The 7,901-nt window shown below is 39.7% G+C and overlaps 1 pseudogene; it reads left to right on the forward strand.

Annotated features, from left to right (window-relative positions):
* Positions 1 to 433: 433 nt before the first annotated feature.
* LOC102499525 (non-POU domain-containing octamer-binding protein pseudogene) lies at positions 434 to 2,889 on the forward strand (annotated as a pseudogene).
* Positions 2,890 to 7,901: the final 5,012 nt, after the last annotated feature.

Genomic DNA, 7,901 nt, shown 5'->3' on the forward strand with positions numbered 1-7,901 from the left:
AGTATATTCTGGATGGGAAATCACATTTTATATGCTGTGATGATGCTCAGTGAATGAATGTTAATTAATTAATTCATTTTTAAGAAACAGCACACACGGATTGTTTCTAGATATAATAAAAATCCATCTATGGAAAATTTATAGTTAAAATTATACTAAATTGGGAAATGCTGAAAGCTTTTCCACTAAAAACTGATACAAGACAAGGCTGATCACTCTCTCCACTTCTATTCAATATAGTACTAGAAGTCTTAGCCAATGTTACCAGACTAGAGAATAAAATAAAAGGCGTTCAAATAGGAAAAGAAGGGTTAATATTATCTCTGTTTAGCATCGCCGTTATTCTGAGGAGAGAAGAGTCGGTAGAGGAAGTCGAGGTTAGAGAGGATCAGGAGGCACTTTGCTGTCTTCAATCAAAGTTGAAGGTACAAAAATGCAGAGCAATAAAACCTTTACTTTGGAGAAACACAACCATACTCCAAGGAAGCATCATCAGCATCACCACCAGCAGCACCATCAGCAGTAACAGCAACAGCCACTGCCACCACCATTACCTGCAAATGGGCAACAGACCAGCAGCCAAAATGAAGGCTTGACTACTGACCTGAAGAATTTTAGGAAACCAGGAGAGAAGACCTTCCCACAACATAGCAGTCTCTTTGTGGGCAATCTTCCTCCTGATATCACTGAAGAGGAAATGAGGAAACTATTTGAGAAATATGGGAAGGCAGGTGAAGGCTTCATTCATAAGGACAAAGGCTTTGACTTTATCCGCTTGGAAACGCAAACCATGGCAAAGATTGCCAAAGTAGAATAGGATAATATGCTACTACTCTGTGGAAAGCAGCTGTGTGTGCACTTTGCCTACCATAGTGCATCCCTTACAGTCTGAAACCTTCCTCAGTACATGTCCAACAAACTGTTGGAAGAAGCCTTTTCTGTGTTCGGCCAGGTGGAAAGGGCTGTAGTCATTGTGGATGATTGAGGAAGGCCCTTGGGAAAAGGCATTGTTGAGTTCTCAGGAAAGCCAGCTGCTCGAAAAGCTCTGGACAGCTGCAGTGAAGGTTCTTTTCTGCTAATCACATATCCTTGGTCTGTTACTGTGGAGCCCACTGCCAGGGTCCAGCCTCAGCAGGGGTGGGTTTACTCATCAAAGGCAGTGCAGGAAAGGAAGACTAAGGCCTTGGTGCATTTTTATGCACATCCTCAGTCAGACACTCCCAGATATTGCTCTCTGAAGAGTGACAACTGCCGGGAATGATCGTGCCTTTATATTGAAAATGTGATACACGCAAGTAAATGGGTGAGGGACTATGTATTGTAATTATCAGTTCAATAGGGATCATAGATTCTATTCAGGGTTGAATTAAGGGTGAGTCTATTGCAGTAGGTGGGTCTTCATGGAATGCACTTTCGGGAAAGCAGCTCCAGCAAGCAGAGATAATTATTAGCTGATGCAGCAGCAGCCATCTTGTGATTACTGAGCACGATGCTGAGGAAAGAAAATCTCAAGTATAGATATTAGTTCTTATGGATCTCAATAAAAAATGATACTTATATAGTTTTATAGGGATCTAAAACTTAATTTAAGGAATCCTAATATATTTATTTCACTTGGTGAGGGTGGGGGTGTCCTTGGCCAGTTTTGGCCTAATCTTATTTTATGTAAAGAAAATATTATCTTTAAGCTTATGCTAAATGTATCTTGAAGGGTCTTCGAAAGGTCAAGATTATTTCTGCCTAGATAGAACTTCAGTACACCCTCTATTGTGACTACAGAGATAAAGCATTGTAATTGACAGTAGGTGATCAGGGCCAAGGGGAGTGGTTGGGGGATTTTTTTGAAATCTTATCGCATACTCAAGAGAGCTATGTAATTTTTTTATAGTAGTATATTAGGGAGTCAGAGGGGGGTCGCTTCCCAGCAAGGCTACCACAGTCTCCAGAGCATATAGTAAGCGGCCTTGACAACATGCTAAATTGACCCAAGCTTTGTTCCTAGGTCAGGTAGCGTACAGCAGCAGCCTTGCCAATGAGCTGAACCAACCAAAGCTATGCTCAAAGGTCAAAGGCTCAAAAGAGATCCTGGGGCCCCACCAGGTTGGACTCCTCCAACCCACAGACCAGTTAGATGATGAAGGGCTTCCAGAGAAGCTGGTTATAAAGAACCAGCAATTTCACAAGGAGCGAGAGCAGTCACCCAGATTTGCACAGCCTGGGTCCTTTGAGTATGAGTATGCCATGTGCTGGAAGGCACTCATTGAGATGGAGAAGCAGCAGCAGGACCAAGTGGACTGCAACATCAAGGAGGCTCAAGAGAAACTGGAGATGGAGATGGAGGCTGATCGCCATGAGCACCAGGTCATGCTAATGAGGCAGGATTTGATGAGGCACCAAGAAGAACTTTGGAGAGTGGAAGAGCTGTACAACCAAAAGGTGCAAAAATGAAAGCAACTGGAGCTCAGACAGGAGGAGGAGCACTGATGCTGTGAAGAAGAGATGTGGTGGCAGTAGGAAGAAATGATGGGGCAACAGCAGGAAGGATTCAAGGGAACCTTCCCTGATGCAAGAGAGCAGGAGATATGGATGGGTTAGATGGCTATGGGAGGTGCCATGGGCATAAACAACAGAGGCTCCATGCCCCCTGCTCCTGTGCCAGCTGGTACCCCAGCTCCTCCAGGACCTGCCACTATGATGCCAGATGGAACCTTGAGATTGACTCCACCAACTGAACGCTTTGGTCAAGCTACTACAATGGAAGGAATTGGGGCAATTGGTGGAACTCCTCCTGCATTCAACCGTGCAACTCCTGGAAACATCACCAATACTAATAAAGTTGCTGTGTCTAGCTTCCTAAAAAGCTTAGAAGAAGGACCCTTTTTAGACTAGCCAGAATTCTATCCTGGAAAAATGTTAGGGATTCCTCCCAATAGTTAGATCTTTCCTCCCTGTACTACTCTAGGGAATAATACTGGAGTCAGAGGGCAAGGGAGGGGTGGTATTTAACAAGTCAGTTCTGTGTGGTATATTGTTTAATCAATCTCTATGTATTCCTAAGTATCAGATATGATTGCTATGATTGTTGAGGGCCTGAGGGAACCATGGCAGAATGGATCCAGCTAAAGCCTCATTAATCTTGATCATTCCGTTTTTGGCCATCATGTTATAATTACTTTCTCATCCACACTCTCTAACCCCAGCAACACAGCCACATGTACCACAAAATCCAAACATCCCCCAATGACCTTAACCCCATTGCTCCATTTGCTCCCAGGTGAGAATTCAGGCAAATGTCCACAGAGGTCACAGAGTACATATGGTTCTGTTCTCCCATATATTACCCCTTCATGTCCCAAGGAAGACATTTTCTCTTAGAGATATTCATTTTAGTATATCTTTAAAAAAATAAAATCTTGTGTTAAGTTGTGTCTATTTTTCCCATGGGTAAGGACAACCCAGGAATGGCCCCTTTGTGTCTGAGATGTTGTTGTTTACAGCTTTTCTTGATAGGCCTAGCACAATCTTGGGAACAGGGTTGCTGTAATACGAAAGTCTGACAGTAGCTCTTAGCCTTGCCTATCTTAGGTAGCTACGCAGTGCATTTTTTTTATTGGTGTATCATGTTTTATTTGTTCTGATACTTTACATGTGAAGTTTTTTTCTGCGAAATGGAGCAATAATGCAGCATCAAGTTATTAAAATACACTTAGGGCCTTTAAAAAAAGATTATCTCTGTTTCCAGATGACATTATAGTATACATAGACGATCCAATGATATCTATGGGAAAACTTCTTGATGTAAATAGTGAATAAAGTAAAGTGACAGGATACAAACTCAACTTACAAAAATGTACAGTGTTTCGTCCAGACCCATGACCAACAAGGAGCCCCAAGGCAGGGCAAGTCTCTGGCCCCAGTTCCAGCCCTAGCTTCCCCAATTCCAGAGACATACGTCTCAGGAAGGATAGACCTCAGCTCTCCAGAAGAGCCCCTGTTTTATTCCCAGGCTCCTGGCTAGCAAGGGATCCCGAGGCAGGGCTAGTCTCTGGTCCCAGCACCAGCTCATGCTCCCCCAACTCTGGAGACATCCCTCTCAGGAAGGTAGGCAGCTTTGTCTGCTCTTCTTTCTTTTGTTAATTTCCTACTCCTCCTTACCCCATGGGACAGGTCTCAGCTCTCCAGCAGAGGTGCAATTCCATTCCCAGACCCTTGGTGAAATCACACAGCATGTGCTAGCACTCAGAGCATGACTATTTTCTTCATTCTCCTTCATACTCTTTTCTTCCCTCTTTTATTATTATCTCTTCCTCATCCTCTACCCTCCCATTGGGACTAGACAAATCTAGAATTATAGTTCTAAAATATCCTAGCATTGACAGTCTCCTTGGGATCCTCCCTTTTATTGAACCATCTGCAAAAAAAGAGATACTGCTACTCAGACACCTGAAAATAAGTCTCCTCCTGTGGGGACCATATTGCTAAACACAGCAGAAGGGAGACAGCAGCACACATCAGCCCACAGCAAAAGGTAAATACACTTGTTCCAAGTAGAAGAGACATTCTCCTAAAAGGCATTCTAAAGACATCTCCAAATGACATCAAGTAGAAGAGCCTCATGTCTGAATAAACCAGGAAATATATCTCCAGCACAAGAACACAATCACTACCCTTCATCTCTCAAAAAGACAGAGGAAGTTACCAAAATGTAAGAGAACAAATTTAAAATATTTTTGGTGATAAAAACTCTATGAGCAACAACAGAAATGAGACAAAGAACTATAGAGATTAGGAAGTCCTCCCATGATATGAAAGTAGAAATGGACACTATAAGAAAGAATCAGATGGAACTATTAGAGATGCAGTCTGTAACACAGGAAATCTAAAACTCTCTTGAAAGTATTAAAAGTCGATTAGACCATGCTGAAGATAGAATCTCCACTGTAGAAGTAAAACCTCTGACCTAGAAAAAAACACCAAAAATATAGAGAAAATTACCAAAAATAGGCGGGGATAATATATGAGAAATACTAGATGCCCACATAATTGAATAATTGGTATCCCAGAAGGTGAAGAAATATAAGGGCATATAAAATCTATTCCATGAAATCCTGGAAGAAAACTTCCCAAGTCTAGAGAAGTACTTAAACATCCTGACCCAAGAAATAAAAAGAATTGCAAATAGAATCAACCCAAGAAAACCTTCCCCAAGGCACACCTAAGCCAGACTGACCAAGACTACAGATAAAGAAAGCATAATAAAACTGGCAAGAGAGAAATGACAAGAAACTTACAAAGGTCATCCCATCAGGCTAACAGCAGACCTTTCAATGGAAACATTGCAAGCAAGGAAAGAATGGGAAGACATACTTAAAACATTAAGAGAGAAACAATTTCACCCAAGATTATTATATCCTGGAAGATTATCCTTCATATGGGAAAAAATATTAAAATCAAATGGACTTAACAGACATCTATAGAACTTTCCACCCCAAAACCATGAGGTATGCTTTTTTCTCACCGCCACACAGATCCTTTTAGAAGATTGACTACATGATAGGGCAAAAGGCAAGCCTTTACAGATTCAACAGCATTGAAACTATATCCAGCATCTTCTCTGACCATGATGAAATTGAACTTGATTTTAATTTCAAGATAAATACTCAAAAAACCACACAAATAGATGGAAAGTTCTCCTGAATGAACTCACAACTACTGTAAAAAAATAAATATTGAAATCAAAAGATTCATGGAAGCCAATGACAATGAGGACACAATGTCCCATAACTTTTGAGACACTGCAAAAGCAGTCATAAGAGAGAAGTTCATAGAAATTAGTGCACCTAAGAAGATGGAAAGAAGGCAAATAGATCTCCTAACATCGTGCCTCAAAGAATTGGAATAGCAACAGCAAAAAATCCAAAAGCTTCCAGAGAAAGGAAATAATAAAAATATGAGCCAAAATAAATGAAATAGAAAATATACAAACTATACAGAAAATAAATGAAACTAAAAGCTGGTTCTTTGAAAAGATACCAAAATTAATACTGTGCTAGTGAAACTTATTAAGAAGAGAAGAGAAAGGAATTAAGTAAATCAAATTAGCAATGAATCAAGCAATAAAACAATAGACATAGTAGAAATACAAAACATCATTTGAGGATACTATGAACAGCTACATGCCAAGAAACAATATCTGGATGAGATGGACACAAATAATCTACCATGATTGAGCCAGGAGGATATAGAAAGTCTGAATAGGCCCATAAAAAGCCAGGAGATTGAATCAGTAATAAATAACCTCTCAAGGAAGAGAAGCCCTAGTCCTGATGGCTTCACCTCTGAATTCTACAAAACTTTTTTTTTTGAGAGGTTTCTGCTATAGGGCACACACACTCGCCAGAAAGACAAAAAGAGACACAGAGACAGAGAGACAGAAAGCGAGGACAGAAAGCGAGAAATCACCCCCCAGGGAGGATAGCAACACCACAATCCCTTCTCCTTTCTCCTCTCAGGATCTTGGGCATGCATGCACATGCACCCAGCATGAGTTTTAAGCCACCGGGTCCGGGACTTGAACCATGGCTGACTACATGGGAGGAAAGTGACATAGCCATTATGCTAACTGCTGGTCTCTGAATTCTAAAAATCTTTTAAAGAAGAGTTAACCTGCATTCTGCTCCAGTTATTTCTAAAGATCCAGAAGGGCAAATGTCTCTGTAATTCATTTTATAAAACCTCCAATACCCTTATCCTTAAAAGAGATTAGGACAGGAGAAGGGAGAAAAACTATAGACCAATATCTCTGATGAATATAGATGCAAAGATTCTCAGCAAGATACTAGCAAATGGTATTCAACAACTTATATAAAAATTATACATCACAACCAAGTAATCTTTATTCCAGGGATGCAAAGTTGGTTCAACCTACACAAAACCATAAATGTAATACATCATATAAACAAAGAAATATGAAAACCATATGATTATATCAATTGATATAGAAAAAAACATTTAAAAAGATACAACATCCTCTTCATGAACAATATTTTCAGCAAATTGGCATAGAAAGATAATTTCTGAACACAATAAAAGATATCTATGAAAAACCCATAGTGCACATCATTCTGAATGGAGAAAAACTGAAAGCTTACCACTAAAAACTGGTACAAGACAAGGATAGCCACTTTCTCCACTCCTTTTCTTTATAGTACTGGAAGTCCTTGCCAATACAAACAGAAAAGAAGATAATATAAAAGGCATTCAGATAGGAGGGGGAGAGATGAAATTTACAGATCACATTATTGCTTACAAAGAAGACCCAATGGTATCCATGAAAAAATTTTTTGAAGGAATACATAAATACAGTAAAGTTGCAGGATACAAAATCAATACACAGAAAACTAGCATTTATATATACAAACAGCAGGCAAATTTAGACAGAATTGAAAAAAGTCATTCAATTTATCATAGTCACAAAAAGCATAAGAAATCTAGGAATAAATCTAACCAAAAAGTTAAAGACCTCCACAAGGAATACTACAGGAAGCTTAAAAAATGGAAAATGACAAAAATGTGTTTATGCATCCCAAGTTCCTGGATTAGAAGAATTAATATAATCAAAATGGCAATTATACCCAAATTAATGTACCTATTTAACACAATCCCAATCAAAGGAGCAGACATTCTTCACAGATATAAAAAAGACAATCATAAAATTTATCTGAAATTGTAAAAGGCCTGGTATTGCAAAACAATACTGCACAAGAAGAGTGGAGTGAGCAGCATCTCACGCCCTAACCCAAATTATACTACAAAGCTGTAGTAATAAAAACACACGTGGTATTGGCACAGAAACAGACAGATGAACTAATTCAACAGAGTAGAGTCCTCAGAAATAAACT

This window comes from Tupaia chinensis, unplaced genomic scaffold (assembly GCF_000334495.1).
Source record: "Tupaia chinensis unplaced genomic scaffold, TupChi_1.0 Scaffold000580_1, whole genome shotgun sequence".
Lineage (NCBI taxonomy): Eukaryota > Metazoa > Chordata > Mammalia > Scandentia > Tupaiidae > Tupaia > Tupaia belangeri.